Source organism: Coptis chinensis, chromosome 2 (genome assembly GCF_015680905.1).
Source record: "Coptis chinensis isolate HL-2020 chromosome 2, ASM1568090v1, whole genome shotgun sequence".
Taxonomy (NCBI): Eukaryota; Viridiplantae; Streptophyta; class Magnoliopsida; order Ranunculales; family Ranunculaceae; genus Coptis; species Coptis chinensis.
This window is the reverse complement of record NC_141457.1, coordinates 88,586,192-88,614,172: the sequence shown is the minus strand read 5'-3', so window position 1 is coordinate 88,614,172 and position 27,981 is coordinate 88,586,192. Positions and strand designations below refer to the sequence as shown.

The 27,981-nt window shown below is 40.2% G+C and overlaps 1 pseudogene; it reads left to right on the top strand.

The window, feature by feature from the left end:
• Positions 1 to 6,247: 6,247 nt before the first annotated feature.
• LOC147518686 (ABC transporter G family member 1-like) overlaps positions 6,248 to 27,981 on the top strand; it is a 37,235-nt pseudogene continuing 15,501 nt past the window's right edge.

Here is a 27,981-nt window from a genome sequence, read left to right as displayed (position 1 = left end):
ATTTTCATTAGCGTCGTTATTTTTTCTAAGGCATTGTGTCGATCTTTCTACGAGAAATTTTTGTCAGTTTCCTTATTTTTTCTACGAGAAATTTTCGTAGCGAAAATTTTCGTCAGTTTCATTATTTTTTCTAAGGCATTGTGCCGATCTTTCTACGAGAAATTTTCCGAGCGAATTATTTTTTGATAGCTTCATTATTTTTTCTAAGGCATTGTGCCGATCTTTTTACAAGAAATTTTCCGAGCAATTTTTTTTTTTTTTTTGACAGTTTCGTTATTTTTTTCTATGACATTAAGCCCGATCTTTTCTGCGGCGAACTTTTTTCGAAGTTAAACCGTCATCAACTTCATTATTTTTTCTAAGGCAACGAGACAATCTTTCTGAGTGAATCATTCCGAGCGAAACTTTTCTCCCGCTTCTTTATTTCGTTTAATCTCAACAAACTTCTATCAGCTACTTTAATTCTTCTACGACATTAATTGTCATCTGCGCAAAACCTTTCTTCGTCGACTCTTTGTGAATATATTTTGCTCGTAATACCGGCGTTTCTCCGTGCGGCGAAAATTCGTGTTACGTCAACTTTCTGAGCGAAAACTTTCTCCTTCTTTATTTATTTATTTATTTATTTTTTTTTACAAGGCATTGAGATCTTTCCGTTCGAAACTTTTTTCTTAGACTTTTCGTCAATATATCCATCTTCTTCGTTGTTTTCAGCAACTCAAAATTCAATTTTGATTGAAACCCAACAATTTGACTGCCTCATCAAAGATCTCATCTACCTTCTCAATGGAATGAGCGTCCAAACAAACATGTATCAAGGAATTAAAAATATATGCACTGGGCAATATACCTCTGCCTCTCATTTCGTTGTGAAGCTCATAAGCCTTCTCCACATTTCTGTTTCTATAGCAACATTCGATCAGAACAGAGAACAACGTATGTAACTCTATTTGGAGAAATTCCACTCTTAGTCATCTCAGAGAAGATATCCAAAGTACTCTGCAGATTTCCTTGAACACAATACCCATTCATCAGTCTTGTTCCAACAACCACATTCACACGCATGCCACTTTTAACCATTTCATCTTTCAACTTTACTACTCTCATCACATTTCCTTTCTTCAAACAAGCTCCAATTACAGTAATATATAAATTATCAGAAGGAATCCAGCCCATCTTTCTCATCCCTTCCAAATAACGCACGCAACATCATCAATGGCGTCTGACATCGTCTCTGTTGTCATATCCATTATCTTGCTCATCCGTGTTGAGAGGTTTTTCTGTTTCTGTTCAAGCAGATTTCCTTCGAGAACAAACAAACAATGAAAATTTTCTTCAAATCCACAAACAAGTTGGAAAGTATGTTCCTTTAAACAAGGTATGCTCGAGTATTCCCTCAACTCCCCCGAGTGCTTGGATGATGTCGGTTATCCCAAGAATCCTCAAGATCCTCAATAGTTAAGCGTCTGTTCTGGGATTGTGCCTCCTCCCACTTCATACATATTCTACCCAGACACGTTGAGATTATAGAAATTCACAATGAGAAACTAAATCCTCCGCATGTTTGGCTTTTGGTTTTGGTATAACTTATGTTTTTCGGTTTTAGCTTTTTTCGGAGCAGTGTTTTTCGGTTTTAACTTCTGCGTAATGTGGGAGACTCGCTGGTTTATTTCGGTATATCATATTAGGAGAGAGTCGTGTTTGTAGGTGCCTTTTATCTACTTCCAATTTCTCTCTCTTCAAGTAGTCCTACTTGAATCACGTCCATGTGCAAGTACTATTCAAGTCCAACTTATATTGCAAACTAGCTCTATCTCTTATCCAATCCGGATTTAAATTTAGAGTCCCAGTTTTTCAATGGTATTTGATCCCATCACATGCAATAATTTATTTGTTGCATGCATGTATTTATCACTTCCTACCTTTGTCTTTATCTCTTTGCCTCCTTGGTTCCGAAACTCATGCTTTATTCTCCTACCTGTCTTTATCTCCTTGCCTTTTTTGGTTCCGAAATTCACCACCACTGAGTGAGCCTCGAAATAGGGCTTCAACTTCAATGCAGAGAAAATCAACGCCAAGGCATACTTCTCAATTCTACTGTATCGCGTCTCTGCGTCTAGCATGGTTTTACTCTGAAAGTAAACTGGTTTCTCTACTTTTTCTACAACACGCACCAGGACTGAGCTTATCGTGTACTCTGAAACCCCCAAATAAAGATACAATTTCTCTCCTTGCTCCGGTCGCGATAGCAAAGGTGTTTGTCCTAAATAAACCTTCAACTCCTGAAAGGCTTCCTCACACTCAGTGGTCCATCGAAAATCTGCGTTTTCCTCAGCAACCGATACAACGGTCTGCATTTGTCAGATGATTTAGATATAAATCTATTCAATGCCGCGACCCTTCCTGCCAACCGTTGCACCTCTTTCACATTCTGAGGGGACAGCATCTCAACTAGTGATCTAATCTGCTCGGGATTGGCCTCTATTTCACGGTACGTGACTATGTAACCCAAGAACTTTCCTGAAGATACCCCGAATGTGCATTTCTCGAGGTTGAGTTTTAGCCTATGCCTCCGGAGTATGTGAAAAGTTTCTTGGAGACCTCTCAAATGTTCCTCTTCTGACATGCTTTTTTCCACCATATCATCAATATATATTTCCATGCCCTTCCTAATCTTGTCTTCAAACATTTTTTCCCCCAACCGCTGAAATGTAGCCCCCGCATTCTTCAAACCAAAAGGCATTCTTGTATAACAGTAAGCAAGGCCCAAAATTTCGATATCGGTTAATATATCGGTGTACCCAAAAACCGAGATATATCAGATATATCGGATATCTCGGTTCTTTTGGTGACCAGTCCAAAGTTTCTAAAATATCGGATATCTCACCGATATATCTCGGATATCTCGGATCTCTCGCCGATATATCTCGGATATATAGGATATTTCAGAAATTTCAATATTAAATTATTAACAATTGGTCAAAAAGTCAACCGATATATATCGATTATCTCGGAAATATCGATTATCTCGGCGATATAAACTTTCATATCGGAAATTCCGATATATCTCGGAAAAAAAAGGGGTTTAATATTCGGTGGATATATCTCGGAAAAATCGATATCGGTGTACCAATTTACCGAGATATATCGGCGAGATATCGGATATCTCGGCGATATTTTGGGCCCTGACAGTAAGTACCTCCTTCCACCACGAAGGTTGTCTTCTCCTGATCTGGGCCGAACATCGCGACCTGGTTATATCCCATGGACGCATCCATGAAAGAAAACACCTTGAAACCAGCAGTTATATCACTAACTCATCCACTCGCGGCATAGGATAACAGTCTTTTGGGCACTCTTTATTCACGTCTGTAAAGTCAACACACATTCTGACCTTGCCGTTCTTTTTTGGAACAGCGACAACGTTGGACAGCCATTTCGTACATTCCATATCCCTGATTATCCCCACGCCCTTAAGCCGTGTAACCTCCTCACGAATCTCCTCCGCGTATTTGGGTCTTACGCTTCTCATCTTCTGTCTTACAGGCTTCGCATCTTCCTTCATATGCAAGTGATGACAAGCAAACTCTGGATCTATCCCTGTGATATCTTCAATCGCCCATGCAAATATATCAGCATTCTCTGTCAATAATTGTACCAGCTTGATTTTCCATTCCTCTGGCAAGTCCGACCCAACCGAAGTAAACTTCTCTTCCTCTCCCACCCCCAGGTTCACGATCTCAATCTCATCAAGAGTTTTCGGTCCCTGAGGAGACTCGTATTCTTCAGTCAAGTCCGCCTCCTGTAATTGCTACGCTTCTCCTTTCTCGCATGTCGATTTTTTCCCTCCTGTTCCGCGAACCATATTTTTTATCGTCACCTGATGTATATTCTGCGTGGCGACTTGATCCCCCCTTATTTCGTACATCCCCCCTTCACGGGGAAGCGAATCATCTGATAATAGGTCGACGAAATGGCCTTCATTTCATGAATCCATTTTCTCCCTAGAATGGCATTATATTGGGACCCAGTATCTACCACCATAAACCTGGTGAATACCGTCGTCGGACCTGCTGTTACTGGTAACGTTAACTCCCCTATAGGTTCTGTCATGCTACCATTGAAGCCATACAAATTTGTCTGAGGAACCTTTAACTGATCTTTATCTATGTTCATCTCTTCCATGGCCCCTTTAAATAACAGATCTACCGAACTTCCACAGTCTATCAGCACCCGCTTCACTAGATAACTACCCATTGCTATGGTAATCACCAAAGCATCCTCATGCGGCGAAACCACTGATTCCAAGTCTTTTGGTGTGAACATTATGTTTCCTTCGCCCATTGCGGTTCCCAACACTAATCGCGGTGTGCTTGCCACCTCATTTACTTTTGTGCTTCATTTGTCTTTCTTATCTTGTCTCGGTGGGCATTTCTTCCGAGTGTCTCTCCACTGTAAATGACATTTATTGTTCCCAAGATCCTAGCAGGAGCCTGCACTCTCTCCGCATGATGAACCTCCGCGAAAAATTCTCTGAGCATCCCCTTCTCAATCATTCTTTCCACCAGCCACTTCAAAGCATAACACTCGTTCATGGCATGGTTCCTAATCTGATGATAGGCACAAAAAGGTTTCCCCTCTATCTCTCCAGGTGTATTCCGCGGTCCTTCATAATGCTGCAACCCCTTGATGAGTGGCAAGATTTCCTCTAATAGCCTGTTAAGAGGTGTCTGTTCTATCTCACGGTATGGCTTTCTTTCGCGAATATCTCTCCTGTTCCAATCTCCAGTTCTTTCGGGTCCACAATTTTCCCCTATGTAGGATCCCCCTCCTCTCTCTTCTCTCTTGCCTCTATCTCTTCGATCATCCTTATCCACCGCCTGCACTGCCTTCCCAGATCTCTTTTGTTCCCTCGCATTTCTTTGCATTATGTTCTCGTACCGAATATATTTTTCTACCTTCGGGTACAGAGCGTGCAGAGTGGTGATTTCTATTTTGGACACTGACTCGTGGACCCTAGTCCCCTGCCTCAAGCCGTGCTGAAAGGCAATGACCGTTGTATGCTCATCCAGATTCTCCACCCTCAGGGTCTATTCTTTGAATCTACACAGAAATTCCCTTAACGATTCCGCTGACCTCTGTTTGATGTTGAATAATGTCGCGATATCCACTACCCTCCTTTTCTGGTGGATGAAATGGTCCACGAAGGCGCGCTCTAACTCTTTAAATCTACTGATGCTCCACGAAGATAAGCGGTAATACCAATCCGAGGCTCCCCCCTTAAGGCTGGCAGGGAACATCATGCAGCGCAGTCCATCATACTTACTTTCCTGCCACAATGGCATCTGTTGTCTAAAGTGATGCAAATGATCAGTTGGGTCGCCCTTCCCGTCATACCTTTCAAATCTTGGTTGACTGAATCTCTTAGGTTCCTCTAAATTCTAGATCGAATCCGCCATTGGATTCTTATTGAGGTTAGCAACTTCCTTTTGAGCGGCACTTTGGTTCACTTTTTCAGCCACACGGTTCACTTCTCTATCTTTCTCAATCATTGCCTGTACTACTTCTAGCGTGATGCCCTCTACTGGATCTACTCCCCGAGGCTGGTATTCCTCATTTTCCCCTTCCATCTCACTGCCCCGATGATCCCCACATTCCATGTCCTCTTGTGCGGTTTCTCTTTCCTTTCTCAACTCGGCGTTCTCGTTCCTCAACCTAACTATTTTTTCTTGCATAAGTCTGGTGGCGTCTGCCGCCACTTCAGATATATCTTCCTCTCCACCCACCTCTCTTTCTTCGCTCACAACTTCCTCTACTACCTCTCAAACAGTTTCTTTCCTAGGTCTTCCTACTCCCTTTTTTGTTATGGTGGTCATTTTATCTCGCTCTCCCCACAGACGGCACCAAAATGTATACTCAAAAAATTACAACCTAATGGCCGGATTTACTTCTTTTTCTTTTTTTCCTTATTTTTTCCTCTTCTATTCTTTATATACTGTATCTTTTTTCCTAACTTCTCTTTTCATCAGGTTCGTTCATCTCCTTTCCATCATGCGCCCTCTAGCTCTCCACCTGTCCCACTTCCTATATGGCAGTTTTCGGCAGTTAGGTTACCACGGACCTGATCCGCTGCATCATGTCTCCTCTTCGCAACTCTGCGTACGACCCCTTTGCTACCTATGACTCCACATGTCATCAATATGTCCTATGCAGCTATCCCAATGTTTGGACTTGGACAAAGCTTTAAATGTGGGGTCCTACTTCTCATTCCGTATACTCCCGATATTCAAATAATTTGGCAGCAGCAGTAATCTCAAATTCCTTCTATATAAACGCATGCCCATTAACACCTCTTATCTATCAATGCAAGCCTCCCCAAGCTGGCAAGCTTATACAATATTTGCTAGAAATCCTGAAACCTCATGATTCACCATCTGTTAATGTGCCTAGATGGACCCCTTCTCCAAGCCCAACAAGATCACCACCTAGGGTGAAAAATGATGATCTAGAGCTGAATAGCTTCAACTCACAAGCAGCACATAACATACCCTCTCAAAATCAAACATTATTCCCATTTAGTAGTTTCACTTCACCTCCTCTTCCTCACTACCGTACTCAAACTCAACCTGAACGTATTCTAGACGCACCATCTTTTCAGATTGGCAATAAAATTAACAGTCCTATTGGGTCTGAGACAGTTAGTCTCATGAATACAAGACAAGCAAATTATATACAATATGATGCAGGTGGACTGCGTTCGCAAAGTGATGGTGTGCTCTTGACATGGGAGGATCTATGTGTGACAGTTTCAGCTGGAAAAAATGGAAGTCGTTCAATTCTTGAAGGGCTCACCGGGTATGCGCAACCCGGTGAGGTCTTGGCTATAATGGGTCCTTCTGGTTGCGGAAAATCGACACTTCTTGATGCCTTGGCAGGTAATAGCTTTTACATTTACAGCACTTTACGACTTACGAGTTCATGGCAACGAATATTTGTAATATTACACCACACATTTTATCTCGTCTTTTGTATCTTTTAAAAGTTTTAATGAAAGCTAATTTTAAAAACACTTACTGATTGCAGGGAGATTAGATTCAAAAACAAGGCAATCAGGTCAGATCCTTGTAAATGGCCATAGACAAGGACTAACATTTGGGACTTCGGTGAAGAAATTATTATTGTCTTCTTTTCTTTCTAGTGTGGCTTTAACTTTTATGCAGCAAAGTATATGGCCTAATTGCCAAGTCAACCACGTTCACAAGAAACTTGCACAAGTCAACAGCAACCAGTTCTCATTCAAATTATCGAAAAAAAAAAAAAAAAAAAAGTTTTTATTATCCAGTTTAATTAAGAGCATGTCTTCAGTGTGCGAGATGTACGCGAGATGTATGGGCCTTTGGATCAGTACTTCTCTGTCGAAATACACTCTCTGTGAGTGGCCCAGATTCATTCTCACTTTCTCTCTCCTGCACACCATAAATTTACCCTTTAATTAATAGTAGCCTTGGGCACGTAGTTCCCACTTTCTCTCTCTCTCATTTTTTTTTAGAACCATGTGTCTTTCTCATCTCATACTTTTTTTTTTTTATGATCTCTCTCTCATATTTGTTTGTGGTGAGCCAACAGAATAAAAGCCAAAAAAAACAAAACAACGGCTAAAATTAAAGAAACACGTGTCACGAAATTAAGAAGAGGCAAAACTGAAAACAGCTTATTTGGCTAACTTGCTATATGTGTAAGAAAAATAGGGCTGGTTATAACCGAGAGACAGCTTATTTAGCTAACTCAACCACGCCAGTTATAAGTAGTAGAGATATTGGATTTAGAACAAATCAACTGGTCCAGATACAATAAATGTTAAAATTATTGATTTAGGCCCTATTTGGCATTACTCTGTTCTTTAATTTAACTAGAAATCATAAAGCGCGTGTCCAAAAACAAACAAAATTTCCCGACAAAAACAAACAAAAGTTCATAAATGAGCAGGAAAAACACAAAATAGACAGAACCGATAGACATGTCAAACTTTTTAACTGATTTTTTTTTTGCTTTACACGTGTCAAAAAAAATGAGTAGGGCAGAACCGATAGACAACGCAAATGGCTAACTCACCCACGCTTGTTTATAAGTAGTAGAGATTTGATAGCTTAAACCTAGTCGTACAATACACATGGCATACTTCAAGCGTGTAAGGTGTATGTGTCCAAAGAATTGAAACGGGTTAAAAAATTATTGAAATCTATATAATAAAAAGCAATGGTGTGGAGCCCGCAGGGTCTCCATCTAGTGGTTATCATTGTCTTTTAGTAAGTTGTGACATGGCAGATCCAAGTGTTTCGAGAGTTTGTGTAATTTTGTTAAGTGTAATCAATACTATGGGATTTATCAAAAAATCAACCAAAAGTCAATAATTGCGGCTGGGCTTATAAATTGTTGGGCTAGCCCATAAACTGTTAGGCCTCTAATTGATTTGGGCTTATAGATAATGAGTAATTGGGATGGCCTGGCGAATTTGGACTTATAAATTGAGTTGTTTCTACCGGTCTGCGCCCGAATATTTTGCACCTAAGATATTATGCGCCTTGCCAATGGGCGATGAGTTGTCGAGGTGGTGCAGCGCGTCCAGTCAAGGGTCCGTAGAAACGCGGGCATACCCTAGTTTACAACATCTAGCCACGACAATTTAGATGGCATGAGTTCAAAACTAGGGAATGAGCACGGGTGAGTAAAGTACAAATCAAAGAGAAAAGCGGTTTCTTGTTCTAGCAATGCCATTGGACCTTAGTTTGATTATATTTGGCCAGGACATGTACAGTATATGTGCATAGACACTATAATTGCCATATCAACGATTTAAATCAGTTTCTGTTCCACTAACTTATTATAGTCATATTCAAAAAAATTGAACTATTTATACAATATATGAATGTATAATATTCGCTATTGATGTCAATCTGTCATTGTTTTTTATTTATTATTGTTGGATTTTTTTTTTCACCAGGCTTATGTGACTCAAGATGATACGCTAATGACAACATTAACAAGTAGGGAAGTCATTTTACTACTTTCGACTCTACTACAACTACCGATTCCATGTCAAGATCGAGAGAAGAGAAAAAGAGGAGATACTACAATAAAGGAAATGGGATTACAAGATGCAAATCGAACACAAGAATAGGAGGATGGGGAAATAAAGGAATTAGTGGGGACAAAAGAGAAGAGTCGGTATTTGCATAGAGATGTTAACGCAGCGTCCGAAGCTTCGTTTTTAGATGAGCCTACAAGTGGATTGGATAGTGCTGCTTCATATCATGTCATGAAAAGAATTGTAGATCTTGCTAAACAAGATGGAAGAACTGTAATATCATCAATCCATCAACCTAGTAATGAAGTCTTTGAGCTCTTTCACAATCTTTGTTTGTTCTCATATGGTAAAACTGTTGGGAGATTTCACTAGAAAGTCACACCTCAATCTAGTTACTTTCTATCCCAAATGATTTCAACTTGGAGCTCACACTAAGGAAATCACCCACCCAAGACTTTGGAAGTTATCACAACAAACTCAAACAAGCAAAGTCACTAATTTATCATCACCCATAGCAAGCAAACAATAAATAAGGAAGTAAATATGCAAAGAGACACAAAGATTTAGGTGGTTCGGTAAATGTTACCTACATCCACACAAGAGCCAAGTTTCCTTTATAAGCAAAGATTGGAGAGTTTACAAGAGATATCAAGAATCAAGAACAAGAGGCCTCACTCAAACCCTAACTCAATAGAGCTCCCACAATACCCAAGAAATGAATCTCTCAAAAAGTTGTCTCAAAACCCTAATCTATTTCCTTTATATAGGTGTACATAGAAAAAAAGGGGAGAAAAGGTTTGGGGCCGAAATATCGACAAATCGTCAAAATTCCGAAAAGTTTCAGAACTCTAAAGCTTGCTGGTGAGATACCGGAGCTTCATACGCTCGACGGTTCCACAACCCAACAATCTCCTACTTGGAACCTTCGAGATTCTACATGCACATCACATCTCAATTGTAACAACTCCATCCAATTCCAATTTACTAAAGAAACACTTTCATCCATCCATCATGGTCTTCAAGCAAAGAAGACCCACCGGGTTGAACACAACTTCAACTTCTCGATAGGGCACGCGGTCTTTGGTCAACATATCCGCGGATTCTCACTCCCTTGGATCTTCTCAAGTGCCAAAACCTCATCCTCTACGAGAGATCGGATAAAATGATACCAGGAGACCAATGTGCTTGGTCCTAGAATGAAAGGCGAATTCTTAGCAAGATGTATAGCACTCGACCGTCAGCGTGTAACACACTTCTCTCTTTGCTTCATCCCAAGCCATCAATCCTCCGTAACGGATCATCTCTTTGCTTGCCTCTCCTCAGAACGGCCACATACTCTGCTTCTGTGGTAGACAAAGCAACAATCTTCTGTAACTGAGAAATCCAACTCACTGCAGTAGCACCTACTGTAAAGACATAACCAGTAGTGCTTCTTCTGCGATCTACTTCTCTTGCAAAATCGGCATCCACATACCCTTGCAGGTTCACAACACCCCTTCCATAACATAGGCATTTCTCTGTAGTACCTCTCAGATATCTCAATATCCACTTCACGGCTTCCCAATGTTGCTTGCCAGGATTAGACATAAATCTACTGACAGCTCCCACTGCTTGGGCTATATCCGGATGCGTGCAAACCATGGCATACATAAGACTTCCAATGGCAGAGGCGTATGGTACCTTAGCCATGAAGTTTCTTTTCTCAACAGTCTTGGGAGAGTGTTCCTTGGACAACTTGAAGTGGACTGCCAAAGGTGTGCAAACTGGTTTCGCACTACCCATGTTGAACCTCTTCAATACCTTCTCAATATACTCGACCGAGACAACTCGAATACCTTTCGCCTATATCTCTTCGATCCTCATCCCTAGAATCTGTTTCGCTGCACCCAAGTCCTTCATAGAGAACTCACTTGCTAACTTCTCTTTCAATCTCCCAATTTCTGACATATCAGAACTTGCTACTAACATATCATCAACATATAGCAACAGGATGACGTAGCTGGAGTCGAACCTCTTGAAGTAGCCAACAATGGTCAGCGTTGCACTTATAGTATTCATTTCCTTGCATGAAGTTATCAAACTTCTTGTACCACTGCCTAGGGGCTTGCTTCAAACTATACAAGCTCTTTCTGAGCCTGCATACCATATTCTCTTTACCCTTCTTGATGAAACCCTCCGGTTGCTGCATGTAAATTTCCTCAACTAGGTCACCATGGAGGAAGGCAGTTTTAACATCCAACTACTCAAGATACAAATCTTCCGCTGCAACAATACTCAAACGACCCGAATAGTATTTAGTTTCACCACTTTGGGGAGAATATCTCTGCGGAAGTCAACGCTTTTCTGCTGAAAACCCTTGACTACTAGCCTCGCTTTGTATCTCCGGGAACCATCATGTTCCTCTTTGACTCTAAACACCCATTTGTTACGTAGAGCCTTCTTGCCCATGGGTAGTTTGGCTAACTCCCCGCGTGCCACTAGAGATGAGGGACTTCATCTCATCTTGCATAGCAAGCTCCCACTTGCTTGCATCACTCACCTCCAATGCTTCATCATAGCATTGAGGCTCGCCACCATCAGTAAGTAGCAAGTAATTCACATAGGTGGAGGGTGGATATCTCGTACTCGGTACATGTGGCCTGGATGTCTTCCTTGGGGCACAAGGTGGAGATGGACTTGGTGGTGTAGTATCCTCATTATTCTCTGAGTCACTACTACTGTCATCCTCTGACTGTGGGGCTCCCACTATACCACGACTTTCATCGAAGTCTTCCAACTCAACATACTCTGTGCCGCTCTACGTACTGATTCCTTGGTTTTGTGCTTCATCTCGTCGCCCTTGTACATCACCTTCTCATTAAACACAACATCTCTACTACTGAATGATTTTCCGATTTTGATCATCCCAAAAGCGATACCCAAAATCATCACCGCCATAGCCGATGAAGGTGCACTTTAGTGACTTAGCATCAAGCTTGCTTCTAGCTTGGTCACTAATGTGGACATAGGACACACAACCAAACACCTTCAAATGGGAAAGGTTCACATCCTTCCCGCTCCACACTTCCTCTCGGAATCTTAAAATCCAAAGGTACCGATGGTCCTCTATCGATCGGGCCGCTTTGTGCTAACACTTTCGCCTAAAAAACTGCTTGGCAAAGCCTGCTAGTGTAATGCGATACACCTAGCTCTCTCTGTCGATGTTCTATTCATCCGCTCTCGCAGAACCCCATTCTCACGAGGTGTCCCTGGCAAAGTCTTTTCCATCTTGATGCCATTGTCAGCACAATACTTCTTAAAACCTGAATCCTCATACTCTCCACCGTTGTCGGATCTCAGCTTCTTTACTTTCAAGCTTGTCTCATTCTCAACCATGGCCTTCCAAGTCTTGAATACTTCAAATACTTCTGACTTGTGTCTCAAGAAATAGACCCACACCTTCCTAGTATGGTCATCAATGAAAGTCACAAAATATGACTTTCCACCAAGTGAAGAGACATTAGCTGGCCCCCAGACATCTGTATGAATCAACTCAAGCCTTCTTGCTTTCAAAGTCTGACCCATTCTCTGAAAACTCACCCGCTTCTGCTTTCCAAATACACAGTTCTCACAGAAGTCAATTTCAGTCGACTGTAACTTTGGGAGTTTACCAGAAGAGTGAAGGATTTTCATTCCTTTCTCACTCATGTGACCAAGTCTGCGGTGCCAAACATTCGGATCCTCTTTGCCATGTGCCACGGCAATCGACTCACAACCATATGCAGTCATGTAGAGAGTACCATCTTTCTTACCATTTGCAACAATCAATGAACCCTTCGAGACCTTCCAAGTATCACCGGTGAAGACTGTAACAAATCCTTCACTTGCCAATTGCCCCACAGAAATCAAATTCTTCCTCAAATCCAGAACGTGTCTGACATCCCTCAATAACCATGACGAGCCATTCATCTTGACATGCACGTCACCCTTGCCGACAATGTCACAAGGTTGGTCATCACCGAAAGACCGTTCAAGGTCACGCCGATCGTGTAGTTCTCAAGGAACTCTCGATGTGAGGTAGCATGGAAAGATGCACCGGAATCAAGTACCCAAGACTCCTTCTTGTGCTCCATCGAACATATCAAAGCGTCATCTACCATCTCAACAACATTAGCTTCTTGATTCTTTTTCTTGTTCTTATTAATGTTGTTGTTGTTTCTTGGTACCAGACAATTGGGGCTATAGTGGCCAAGCCTACCACAATTATAGCACACCACTTCACTTATGTCTCGAGGTTTGTGTTCAACGCTTTGCAATTGGGGCGCTTGAGATTTCGATCTCCCCCTCCACTTCTTCTTACCACGATTCCTGTTTGAATTTCTCCCCCTACTTTCAGTGCTCAATGCCGACCCCGAAGTTGACCCCGAAGATGAAGGACAATCCTGTCTCCGAATTTCCTCGGTTAGTACCATACTAACAACGTGCTCAAACTTCAACTTGGTCATTCCCGCAGAGCCACTAATAGCCGCAACTGTAGCCTTCCAACTTGGAGGCATTTGTCCAAGTATCGCCAAAGCTAGCACCTCATCACTAAATGTAATCTCAACCGACTCCAATTGGTCCTTAGTTTGGTTGAATTCATTTAAGTGATCCTTGAAGGATGTCCCCTCCGACATTCTCATACTAAATAGCTTGGTGATCAAATAGACTTTGTTCGCGGCCGAGGGTTGTTCATACATCGTAGTAAGTGCCTCCATGAGAGACTTCGCCGTCTTCTCAGTTTTAATATTGAAAGCTACCGACTTCGAAAGACTCAATCGGATTGTGGCCAAGGCCTTTCTATCCTGCAAATCCCATTTGTCTTGCGGAATCTCCTCAGGCTTCTCACTTATCAACGTTTCCATCAAATTCTTTTGATAGAGAACGTCCTCAATTTGCATCTTCCAATAGCCAAAGTTTGTTCCATCAAACTTCTCTATCCTGTAGCTTTCTTTGTCGGTCGTCATGACTTTACTGAATCAAAACCAACGGTGGAGAACCACTCAGAGGAATTTCCTCAAACACCTAGCCTCCAATGCTAAAGGTAGAGTCTTTTTCCACACACACCTGTAGCTCTGCATGATCCTCAGAGCTCGATACCACTTGTTGGGAGATTTCACTAGAAAGTCACACCTCAATCTAGTTACTTTCTATCCCAAATGATTTCAACTTAGAGCTCACACCAAGGAAATCACCCACCCAAGACTTTGGTAATTATCACAACAAACTCAAACAAGCAAAGCCACTAATTTATCATCACCCATAGCAAGCAAACGATAAATAAGGAAGTAAATATGCAAAGAGACACAAAGATTTAGGTGGTTCGGTAAATGTTACCTACATCCACACAAGAGCCAAGTTTCCTTTATAGCAAAGATTGGAGAGTTTACAAGAGATATCAAGAATCAAGAACAAGAGGCCTCACTCAAACCCTAACTCAATAGAGCTCCCACAATACCCAAGAAATGGATCTCTCAAAAAGTTGTCTCAAAACCCTAATCTATTTCCTTTATATAGGTGTACATAGAAAAAAAGGGGAGAAAAGGTTTGGGGCCGAAATATCGACAAATCGTCGAAATTCCGAAAAGTTTCAGAACTCTAAAGCTTGCTGGTGAGATACCGGAGCTTCATACGCTCGACGGTTCCACAGCCCAACAAAAATAGTATACTTTGGTCCAGCTACTGCAGTAGATGAGGTGATTCTTTTAGGCCAACTTACACATTTACTTTAGTTTCATATTAATTGGATATGTTTTTACAAATACAACTTCTTGTTCAAATTTGTGTAGTTTTTCTCATTGAATGGTTTCCCATGCCCAACTATGAGGAATCCATCAGATCACTACCTTAGAACCATCAACAAAGATTTTGATCAAGTAAGAATTCATTTCATTTAAGACATTGCACAATCTTCTATCTTGGATTATTTGCTATATTTACTTGAAAGTTGAAACTTAACTTTCTTGAATTATTTCGGGACATTGAGCGGGGGCTATGGCAGGTCGATAGCTCTTGAGGAAGCAATCAACGACTTGTGAATTCATACAAGCCATCTCAAATTTGCCAACAAGTTGGTAAAAAAATAGCAGAGATACATAAAAAGGTAGTATGTAAGGCACATATATGTTATTGCAATTTCTAGTGAGCATCGACACCTAATGTATGGAAGCAAGTGGCCGAACTAATTAATGTTTTTAAAATGTAGGGAGGGGATTATTGGAGAAGGGCAGCCAAGCAAGCTTCATTGCCCGATCTATGGTTCTTACGGGAAGGTCCTTTGTGAATATGTATCGCGGATCTAGGCTACTATTGGCTACGCTTTGCAATCTACATTGCTCTATGTCTATGTGTGGGAACTATCTTTTATGATATTGGTCATTCTTATGGCTCAATTCAGGTATCCTTTTCATTTGTAAAATGAACCAAATTATATGGAATAGTAGATTTTTTTTCTTAGTGTTGAGAGTAAGGTGCGATATCTCAAAATCATAACCATTTCTAAATTTCCAGGCTAGAGGATCAATGCTTGTGTTTGTAGCCGCGTTCTTGACTTTTATGGCGATTGGGGGATTCCCTTCTTTCCTAGAGGACATGAAGGTATTAGACTTGAGACGTATCTGTGGGAGAAGAAGAAAGGCAAGCAGCTTGTGGCTGACCAAGGCTAGTTGGTTAGTTGAGGTCGCCTCTAGTCGGTGTTTGCAGAGATTTATCAGATTCTTATGTTTTCTATAAAGGAAAGTCTTCAATCCTTTATAGAAACATATAAACACGAATATGCACTCATGTTGTGCTATATAAACTCTCTGTAACCTAAACTCCTATTATCTCAAGCAAAATAAAAACCTTTCTTCTCCGTGGGCGTGGTCCGCCGATTGGCACCGAACCACTATAAATTATTGTGTCTTATCTATTTATTTAGGTGTTAAATTCTACATGGTATCAGAGCGGAGCTCCTAATCTCTCTCTAAATCAATCTAGATAAACACAATACATTATGTCAGATCCAAATCCAAACTCAAAGTCGAACGTTACTCACAGACTCGATTCTAATCTGGTTGGAAGTCTGTCACCGTTCTTTTGAATGGAACGAACTACATACCTTGGTCTAGGGGTTTCTCTATCGCTTTGTGGAAAGAGGAAATTGGGGTTCATTAATGGTGCAAAGGTATGTCCCGCCATTGATGATGCGAATATGAGAATTGGGTTTCAATGATCGACTTGTTCGATCTTGGTTACTAAATTCTATGGAGTCTACTATTCTTTGGGATTTTTACTTTCTCGATTCGCGAAGGAGATGTGGGATTCAATTGAAGATTTATCACGGAAACCGAATAATTCTGCGTGTGTTTGAACTTCAACTTCGCAATCGGTGTTTTGCAACAAGGTGAGAAAACTTTTACAGAACACCTTGGGAATTTGAAGAAATTGTGGGATGAGTTAAACATTTACCGTCCCCACACCACTGATGCGAAGACTCTATTAAAACGGGCTAAGGAGGATAAAATCTTCACAGTATTTCGTAGTCTTAAACCAGAATATGAAAATCTAGAAAGCAACATTCTAATGGAAAGCACTCTTCCATCACTTGCTGCTGTTTGTGCAACTATTTAAAGGGAGGAAACAAAAAAGAAAACCATGAACTCCGAGGTAAAGTCCTCAATCTCTGAATCTACTGTATTGTTTGCAGAAAACAATTTTAGGAAGAAGTCACAGGGATTTGAAAAGGGTAAAGGAAAAAGGGGACCATCTCACTGTGATCATTGTGGAAAGAACTGGCACACCAAGGACCGTTGTTGGGAATTATATCCACATCTTAAGAAGAAAAAGGAATTGTCCAAGAAAGAGCATGTCGTTGTTGCCGAGACATCAATGTCCAACTCAGATATTAGTCATCAGTTGAGTCAAATTCTCCAACAACTCACTAAGTCCATGTCTTCTAGCAAAGGTCAGTTTACCTCAACTCATGTGTCAGGTAATTTACATGCCTATTTTACTATGCCAGAAAACAGTAACTCATGGATAATTGATTCTGGGGCTACTGATCATATGGCTAACTGCCCTTCCTCGGTCCATAATTTTGTGTCCAAACTTGGAAAACATAATATTTCCATAGCAAATGGTTCCACAGTTCCCATTCTAGGTAGTGGTCAAGTGAAATTTTTTGATAAAAATCTCAAGAGTGATGCTCTAGTCGTTCCATCATTCCCTGTTCAATTTCTATCTGTTGGAAAACTTACCAATTCGTTAAATTGTGATGTCATTTTTTCTCCTAACTCTGTCATCTTTCAGGATCGAAAGTCGAAGAGGACGATTGGTGAAGGAATTTATTCTAATGGACTCTACTTGTTGAAGTCGCATAAGAAGGCGTATCAAGCTAGTGATTTACTTGAGAGTCGTATTTTGCATAAAAGACTTGGGCATCCATCTAGTCATGTCCTTTCAAATTTGTTTCGCGATGTTTCTTTAAACTCGATGATGTTTGTGATGTTTGTCAATTTTCTAAACAAACTTCGGTTATCTTTTCCACACTTTCGAATTCGCGGTCAAATAAAGGTGTTTGAGTTAATTCATTCTAATTTATGGGGACTCGCTCCCGTTAATTCCTATGATGGCTATAAGTATTTTGTGTTGTTCATTGATGATAAATCTCGGTCCTACATGGTTATATTTATTGAAATCGGCGAGGTTGTGGATCAGTATTCAAGGATTTTCATACTATGATTACTAACAGGTTTGGTGCTAATATCAAGATGTTTAGATCGACAATGGCACTGAGTTTTGTAAAGGTATGTTACCTGAGTATCTTCGTAGCCAGGGGATAATTCATCAAACTAGTTGTGTTGGCACACCTCAGTAGAATGGCGTGGCTGAAAGAAAGAACAGACACCTTTTGGAGACCACTCATGCTCTTATGTTGGGCATGAATGTTCCTAAGCACTACTGGTCTCATGGCGTCTTAACTGCTGCATATTTGATTAATCATCTTCCCAGTCAGGTCCTTGGTTTTAAATCGCCATTGGAAGTGCTCAAAACCAGGTCATTTGGATCTCTCACCCGCGAAAGTGTTTGGGTGTAATGCATTATGTGCATCGCAAGCCATTCATCGAGATAAATTTGATGCTCGGGCTACTCAATGTGTGTTTGTTGGTTATTCCACCACACAGAAAGGCTACATATGTTACAGTCCTGCGACAAGGAAATTAGTTGTCTCTCATGATGTCCGCTTTGTGGAATCTGAAGCCTTCTTTCATGATTCAGCTGTGCCTGGGAATCGGTCCCAGGGGGAGTGTTTGGCAGATTTGGCACCTCTCCCAGCTATTATTACGGCTGAGTTGGCTCCTCTTCCAGCGGTTGGTGAAGGCATTGCCCCTGTCCCAATGGTTGGTGAAGGTACAGTTCCGGCCACTAAAGAATTGGGCGCTACTGAAGCAAGGGCGCAGGTGCGCTTGCAGGAGCGCGGGGTGCGCTCTGGTAATCCACGACTTCCAGTAGATGGGGTGCAGGTGCGCTCTGGTGGGGCGCAGGTGCGCTTGCAGATTGAGCAAAGTGATCCATGACTTCCAGTAGATGGGGCGCAGTGTGCTCGGTGGAAAGCTTGGTGCTTTGCTTGATTGAGCAAAGTGATCCACGACTTCCAGTAGATGGGGCGCAGGTGCGCTTGTAGACTGAGCAAATTAAGCGCGGGGTGCGCTCTGGTGATTCTCCAGCCCCTCCAGCTCCTCCAGTTTCTAGACAATCTGAACGAGAGAAACGACCTCCAGTAACTCTCAAGGATTACTATAAATCTGATAGAGAAAGGCATCCTCCAGTGACTCACAGGAATTTTTATTCTTTGCATAACGTTACATATCCTCTACAGGAGTATATAACGTATGCTAATATCACTTCATCTCATCATGATTTCCTAAGTACAGTTGATAACGTGCAAGAACCCAAGAACTTTAGAGAAGCTAACTCTCGTCCAGTATGGAGAAAGGCGATGCAAGAAGAACTTCGTGCTCTAGACGAGAATAACACTTGGGATATTGTTATGCTACCGTATGGAAAGAAAACTATTGATTGTCGGTGGGTGTTCAGAAATAAGTTCAACAGTGATGGTTCATTAGAGAGGTCTAAAGCTCGACTTGTTGCAAGGGGATTCACCCAAACGTATGGTCAGGACTATAAGGAGACTGATATATGCTCTTTACTACTACTTAGAGTTTTGAACTCTTTAAATTGGTGCAAAAGCAATCAAGGTTCCTTACTCACGATCTTCGTTTTGTAGAGTTGGAATAAAGATTCGAACTAAACTAAAGCTTAGAACAACTACAAATTGGAATTTACAATAAAGGGAAACTAAGGAGTAAGGTCATAATATAAATGCTAGATTTTTCATTCCTACATAAACATTAAGAAAACATTAACGTTGAAAACATTCACTTAATACCGAAAGAGAGATTTGAAAGAGAAGGTGGAGAGTTAATCCTCCTCATGTGAAACTATCATTAGTGTTGATTTGAAAAAGGTTTTGATTCTTCCTAGACTCATAGACAAGTCCCTAACGGAAAAATAGATTTGATCCCTAGCATGCATGGCTCACTAAAGAGCTCATACATGCTAGTAAGTGAAACCAAACAATGACTTATCTCTAAGCTCATTGCTTGATTCCTAACTAAACTCTACACCAACTACCATTTTGGGATAGGATGTAGAGTTAGTTGTTCTTCCTAAACCTACTAAACCAACAACAATTGGTTTACCCTCACATGAGTTAGATTAACTTCCCAAAAGGGAAGTTAGCTCATGATCTTTGGGATAAGGATTTATAAACTAAGAAAAAACACAAAAGAGAGAGAGAGAGAGAGAGAGAGAGAGAGAGAAGAAAGATGAACAATCAAACTCACTTCTATTTATTTTCTAGAAGAAACAAGTGTTCCTCCATTAAAACTATTACAAGCTTTTTAATAAAAACTAAAAACTAACTTTACATTTCTTTCACTAAGGAACTAAAATAATGTCATGTGAGGAAAATAAGTCAAGGGAGTAAATGGAGTGTCCCCCACCCTTGTCTAATTTCTTCTCCATTTGAGAGAAATCTCATTTCCTCCCACGTGAATTATCAAACCACATTAATGAATTTTTATCCACCACATTAAAACAAAGTGACACCTTGCCTTTTTTTTTCACTATTAACACCTAATCTAATTTATTACATGCAAGGTGTCAACTTTGCACCAATAATTTGTTATCTTTGTCTTGACATGCTCCATGATTGATGACTCATCCAATCTTGTGGCCCCCAAGATAGTCGGTCCATGTGCAGTCCGATGGCGGTCCGGTATTTTGGGCAGTGTTACAACTTCTCGCCTATGCGTAGAGTTCATCGCCCGATTGCCCCGAAAGCAGCTCTCTTGTCGATTCGGAGTCTTGGTTCGAGAGGTAGGAGCTTTGGAAGTTTGATGCTTCTGTGTGGATTTGGGAGAATTAAGTATATACTGCGTTCCTCGGCTTTTATTTCAGGTTTAACCAATATTTCCATGTTTACTGCAAATACCTGCAAAAGTATGAAAACATATTTATTTCATGATTATTAAACACATAATTAACCAAATTTATATGTCTCAATGGGGTTTCATAATACACTTTTGGGTGCTTATCACATTACCCCCAAACAAAGACTTTGCTTGTCCTCAAGCAAAGAAGAGACACTAAAATAGATAAGTGGCCAAAAAATGTTTAGTCCTAAACTAATTCTCGTTTCGCAGAGTGCGGTTGCATTGACCATATGCAACAAGGCCTTAAACCACTAGGGATTCCCTAGTGGACGAGTTATAGCCTCGTGAGAGTTTTCCAGAAAAGATACTCACAAACTTCATTTATACTACAACGACTCAAAATGATGTAAAACTTCGTTTCCTAAATTAATCTCAGATATCCATACATCTCCTTAGCAGGGAACGAGGATTGATTTCTTTGAAACTCAAGTTAATATGTATTCAATAATTAAAACATCTACATATGATTATTCATGCAGTGAACTTTTCATTGAAATATACTAGCAGGGTTGTTTCTGGATCCCTTGGAGAGCGTACCTAAATGGGTTCTCACAGGTATGTGTCAAAACACAATTCCACTCAAAATTTTACCACTCAGGTTTTGTTAACTCCAGTGTGCAGTAGGCACACGTTTCCTTACATCTCAATGACAGTCAGAGGAGCCGATGTCGATCAATCACGTCTACTACTTATTATCACACCACCCTACTCCTAATTGAGCTAGAGGTCTTTATTAGGTATTGTGGGGCTTAGGTGATAGTGTACAAGAAAATGGAAATGGATAATCAAAATTTACTGAGTATGAGAGAATAGGTTCTTCATATATTTACACTAGAGAAATCCTTGTTTCCTTTCCTTCTTCTAATCGAAGTTTTTCCAACCTTGTTCTTAAGCCTCCGGATACTAAGGATTTATATATATATATATATATATATATATATATATATATATATATATATATATATATATATATATATATATATGGCTTAAGAACATGATTCTATTTTCCTTTTCCTGAAGCAAGTAACCTGACTTTTATTTGGGACAAGTCTTTCTCTTTATTCTTTCCATATTTCATCCTATTTTTCATACTCATCACTTAGGTAGGTTCTTTTATTTGGTTTAATAAATGGGTAAGGAATTTTTTTGGTGAAAGTGAAAGGTTTGATGAACGGTTCGATTGGAGTGACTAGCGGTAAAATTTGTAAAGGTAAGAATTTTTAGCTATGTCGATCCAAAGAAGGCCTAAATTCTCGCTTAGGGTTGGTGGTGATCAAGTAAGTAGATCGTAATTTCCTCTAATCGAAAAACTACTCCTCTGTGTCATCACACACAAATCACTCATATCAAGGCTTTTGGTTAGATTCTCAGGATTTATAGTTTAAGTAACTAACCGTTGGTTAGAAACTTCTTGCTATGTACAATCAATGATACTCGATTACATGAATATTCATGAAAAGATGTATAAACTATTGCATAATTATTATCTAAAGTTTCTTTAAAACAAATCCTAATTAGGATACTAATGTGAGATTTCTAGACAATTTTCATCATTGAAAAGGAAACAAGACTTTGTCACTAAGTACAATTATTAATATGAAAATAAAAACTATATATAGGCTACAAGATGCCTAATTTTTTGCTACAGTTTAAAGCACCCCCAAACGTAATGATGCTTAGTCCTCGAAGGATCAATAATTAAAGAGAGAAAGTACCGAGAACCGGAGCAAAATTAGGGCTAGATTGCTTTGGGAAGAGAGGTTGGAGATCATAATATATTATTCAGAAAAGAACAAGAAAATGTTCAATAGCACACTAAACATAGCACACCCATACATAGCACACCTAAATAATGAACCATAGCATCTTAAACATGAAAACAATAGCACACCAAACGAAGGTTTAGCTAGATATATGTACAATGGAAAACTCAAGCTTACCATCCAGCAGTGAAGGTCAAGGCCCTCTTTAAGGAAATGCATTTCCTTAGCATCACGCCAATAGATAATAGTCCGCCAAATTTCTGCCCATTCTTTGTCTCCGGATTCCCTCAAATTGGTCTTCATCTTTTTGTCCTTTGGGTAACATCGAACATGCTTCGTGTATCGGCGGGACGCCTTCCATTATGAAACCTCAATGAGCTTAATGATTCGTTTTTCGGGCACATGGAATCTACCTTGACCAGTCATGAAAAGTGGTCGCAAACCGTGGGAAATGTGTCTTCATGATCCGCAAGCGGTGATCGGTAAAAGATATACCGATCCCGAAAAGTCGCGAGCTCATTTCAGTTGGAGATAACACAACCTAAAATGTTAAATAATGTATGACCCTCGAGCTAGTGCAATCAATACAACGCTATAGCAGCCTCATTGGCGAGAGAAAAATGCCAATCTCCCATAATGTTTAGGAGTACAAATAACATGGCAGTCCCCATGTTCATGGTCATGCTTGCTAATGGAATGGTGATGTTGCGCCATGGCACATGGCCATCTCCTTCTCGTTTGATCTCAAGACCATCACCATAAGAGTCGCGAAACGCTTGCCACTAAAAGGAACGGTAAGAATTATAATAGATGTACTGCCAAGATGCAGCGGGTTCGTGGTATGGAAGGTCCAAAGATAGAGCAAGTTGTTGTTCAGAAAAGATATGAGGTGTGTCACCAACTCAGATTGTGAACCCATCTAAGTAGAAACCATGCGCATGGTTGAATGCTAGTGTGTCATCCATATTAGCATAAAAGTATGCAGCCAAACTCGGAGAATAAGTTTGGTCTGGTTGAAGAATTAGGGAAGACCACCCAATGTTTGTGATGTAATCATGGAAGAGATGGCCATAGGCATTTGAATCCATCATAGACTGAAAGGATTGCTCAGGAATGAGTTTGGGAGGTACCATGGATGATGAAGATGCAATGTTTGATGAAGATGCCATGGTGGATGAAGTAAAGAAATGGGTAACGATACAGGCAAACTGGATGGAAAAATGAGTACGTAAGAAAATAGACCCTCCTATAGCACATGTTAAAATTATATTAGTCACAATGGAAATGATGACAATCCTATTAAGCATTGCATACAAAAGAAGACAAAAAGATAAGACAAAATACATAGTAAGACAGAAAAACGTAATAACATAGATGATTATATACTTATTGACTTAGTAATATCATGGATTCTTATATTGCTCTTGGAGATGCATATTTTGCACCAAACCTGTTTAGGTCTTCTATTTGTTGGCCGAAATTTTGATCTGAATGTCCCCTTGGCCGTCGGGAGAGTACGCTTTGATTTTCCATTAGAGAGCATGATTTTGCAAGAATTGAGAATGATTTTCCAAGATCTCCTCCTCGCTCAACATCATGCGTTGCTTGACGATCTTGGAAATCTCAAGAGTTGTGATGATGATATTCTCGACGGCGTGTAGTTCCCTCAAACCCCGATGAAGAAGTTTAATGCCTTCCATGGGATTAATAATATTCAAGATGGCATTTTCATCAAATAAATGGTCAATTTGAGCTTGGGGTGTTCTCGCTTCATCTATCGAGTATCAGGGTCCAAAACCAACGGAGTAGTCTGTTTGAAGTACCTTTATATATGCTCTTTGAAGGGGTGTCTCGAGAAATTATTGGATAACCCCAACGATCATAATCTAGCGTAACCAAAGTGGGTAGAGTTGTCGACCTTCTTGTTTTCTTGGTGATTACGTCCGAGGTGTTGGATCGGATAAAAAGTCATCTCTTTGAGTTTGCAAAATCCAAAGTAGGTGAAGTTGAGGCTTTGTGACTTCAGATTGGTGTGATGTACCTACCACATTATGTCCCAACCAGTGGAGCACAACACGTTGATTCTGTTTCAAAGAGCGTTGAAGAACCATGTGATGTGTATCTTCGACGTTGCCATGAGATCTGGTAGCTTCAGCAAGAAAGTTTTTTATGAATCGAATGATGACTCTTGAACAAGGGACTCCTGGGTTTTTAGTAGGATTTGAAGTATGTCGGAGATCATTTCCTTATTCAATTCTAATCGTTGTCCATAGGCATTGAAGTAGAATTTTCCATCTTCATATCCGCTAAATTGGTAGAACATCAAAACCAATTCTCGGGAATAACTAGCTGCTAAATGATATAGAAGAGGCGTCCATCCGCGACGTATGATTTCAGTGTCAAAATAAGGAGAAAACCGGCCTTCTTCGAAAGTTTTTAGGTAGTCTTTCTCTGCCGTTATTTTTCTTGGTTGAGCCATTACTGAGGGAAGGATAGTGAAAATTGTATGAATAAGAATGGCTTAAAAAGAAGAGATTTATAGGCAATCTATGAGGCTATACCAATCTGGAGTCCAAGTGTATTTAATGACCCATGTGATTATGAATAGCATCATAGGGGATCCACAGTAAGTCTTTGTCATGTCAGATATCCAAATATAATTAATAAGATGGTTTAATGTTTAGAAAATACAGAGGAAAGTTTCACAGGGTAGTTAAACTTACACGTAATTTCAGAAATGATGATCATAACTCAGTAATAGAATATGGATAGAATAATCGAAGCTGCATGTGTGACAAGTGTTATGTGTACCTTTGTAGCGTCTTGGCGATTTTCTCTCAACACTATGTATATCCATTAATTATTTTGGTGAGTTTTGGATGGCCTTTCTTTGTTATGGTTTGTTTATTTATTTACTTATTATTTTTATTTTTATTTTTTTTTATATATATATATATATATATATATATATATATATATATATATATATATATATATATTTAGAGAGGAAAAGACAACTAATATACACAAATATTTAATACGGAACTTCTCCATTTAATATGTAACCCGTACAAATGTGTGAGAATTATTTAACACACCATACTAATATACAAAATAAAAATCAGAAAAAAAAATGGTTACATAGATCTAGATGTTCTGGATCATGTTGTGCATGAGTGACAAGAGAATAATGATAAACACTATTATCACAATTAATATGATAGCCCATTCGCGTTGCTCCTTTTCCCATCGCTCTATTTTATTCATTATGTTCAAGAAATTGAAAATTTGTGAAGAAGAATGTGTGAAGAGTGAGAGAAGATAATGAGTGAAAGTGGAAAGGAGAGTTGTATTTATAACTTGATTTCTGACCGTTGCAGCATCGACCGTTTGGATCATCCGTTGGGTTCTGACCGTTGGGCTTTGAGAGTAGGCCCAATGAATCAATGAGCAAACTCATATTTTTGAAAGTACTATATTCGCATAAATAATTTCTCATTCAAACCGTCTGGAGATACAAAATTATGAGAAATCAACCGATATATAATAATTTAGCAACTAAAAAAAATAAAAATGCAATGCATAAGGGAAATAAATGACATAGTCATTTCTAAACCAAAGGAAATAAACAACTATTGTGAATCCTCGGGTTAGCGAAGATGAACCGGGTTTTACGCCTTCGCCACGATTTAACTTCAGCCGAAATGACCGGTCTAGAATGTGGCCTATAGATCAGAGTAACCGATCTTTGAATTCTTGCTGATTTGCCATCATCATTCTCTCGAATTGGCCTTGGCGATTTCTCATTTCTTGCCGGAAGTCATTGCGGGAAGTAATCATCTCTTCCTCGGCGAAGAAACATCCCGCCAAGATACTAGAATTCATGTTCCTCAAGGCATCCATAGGAGTATTGATTCGGGCGCGATGGTATCTTCATTAAAAAAAACCGTGGTGAAGGAGGAGGAGGAGGCACGTTATCATGCTCAATGTCATCTCTAGCTACCGGGTCCCAATGGTCTAAAACACAAGTCTCAAAAATTCTAAAATTCTCGAAAGACCTTGTTTCAATGAAAGGAGTAGCAGATCGAACCCTAAGTTAAGCATAAGCCGAAAGTAACAAGTACTGACAAGAGGAGTCGACCTATTTGACGCGGTCGTAAGAATATGGCCCGTGAAATGGACCCATAGAAAGTGTGCTTCCTCTCCTGTAGGATCCACAGCAGGTGCAAGAAAGTCTTGTTCACGCCGACGTCTTTGAAGTTCCAATGGCGTTGTATGCCAGCCATTGAGTGACGGCTAATTGGTTACGCCCCGGCGAATCTTGGTACACACGTTCGAGCGTTGTTGTTCCCCCTCGAGAAGCGTGTCAAACATCAAATCCCTCGTGGTCGGATACTCTGACAATAACAGGGTCGGGCTATCAGAGTTAATCGGAATCTGCGCGGTATTCGAAATCAACTCCAGCGTGAGTTCACGTTCCAACCCATCCGCCGTAATCCAAAATTCGTCACCCCGGAAACCTCCATTGTTGTAAAATTTCAACACCAATTCTTCGGAATATTGAGCTGGAATTCGATGCAATAGATATTCCCACTCTCTACTAGCAATTTCCTCATCGAAAAATGGGTGAAACATCCCGGAATTGTAGAGATTTGTGAAATTTCTCTCAACTGTGATTCTCCTTCGTGCTGCCATAGCGCGTTGTAGATTAACTTTTGATGGGGCAAATAGCAAGAGGAGGTGGTGCTGGAGGAAGGGGGTTGAGGTTGGTGGAGTTTGGCCGCAGCGTCTTGTGGCCTAATTCACCGGTGGTAGGCAGCTATGAAAGTGGATTGTGGGGGACCAAGATCCGATTTTTGTGGAAAAAGAAATGGGGGTGGGGCGTGGGTGCCCGGCGGGCTTTGTACCCAGATTTTTTAATTTTGGGTCGGGTCAAAATTTTGGCCCAAGTACAAATGAATTACAGAAATTCCCCTTATGTCCCGAAATGTTCCGAAATTTCAAACGTGGAAATTCGATTCGTTTCAACTCCAAATTGAACGGATGAGATATCAAACGATCGGCAGATTAAAATGCCATCCACTAGAATATGAAAAAACTCACATTCAAATTTTTTTTTTTTAACAATCTTTGGTTTTATTTATTTACACTTTTATATACAAATGTACAAATCGAGAAGAACGTGTCAACAACACCGGAAATCCAAATAAAACAACACATCATAACAGCTTAACTCAGGCAACTTTCATGTCGGCTCGGGTGAACCCAATACAAACCGACCGTGGCTTCTCCTTTATGTTTTGGGGCCTAGGGTTCGGATCGGTACCATCCTTGACCAATGTGCAATGGTCTAATAATAATATTACTCTTAGTACATATGGTATAGCCTCAAACCGCCCAAAAAAATACATAGAAAAAACCGATCGGGTTGGCTCGGTGGAATCCATTGCCCGCACTGAACTAGGAAATTCCGATGGTGCATATCACGACTCTCTTTGGGCACCATTCTGGGTGCTAAAAAAAACGAGTATATACATGTTGAATCTTTTTAAGTCAGATCCTCAAGACGAATGTGAGT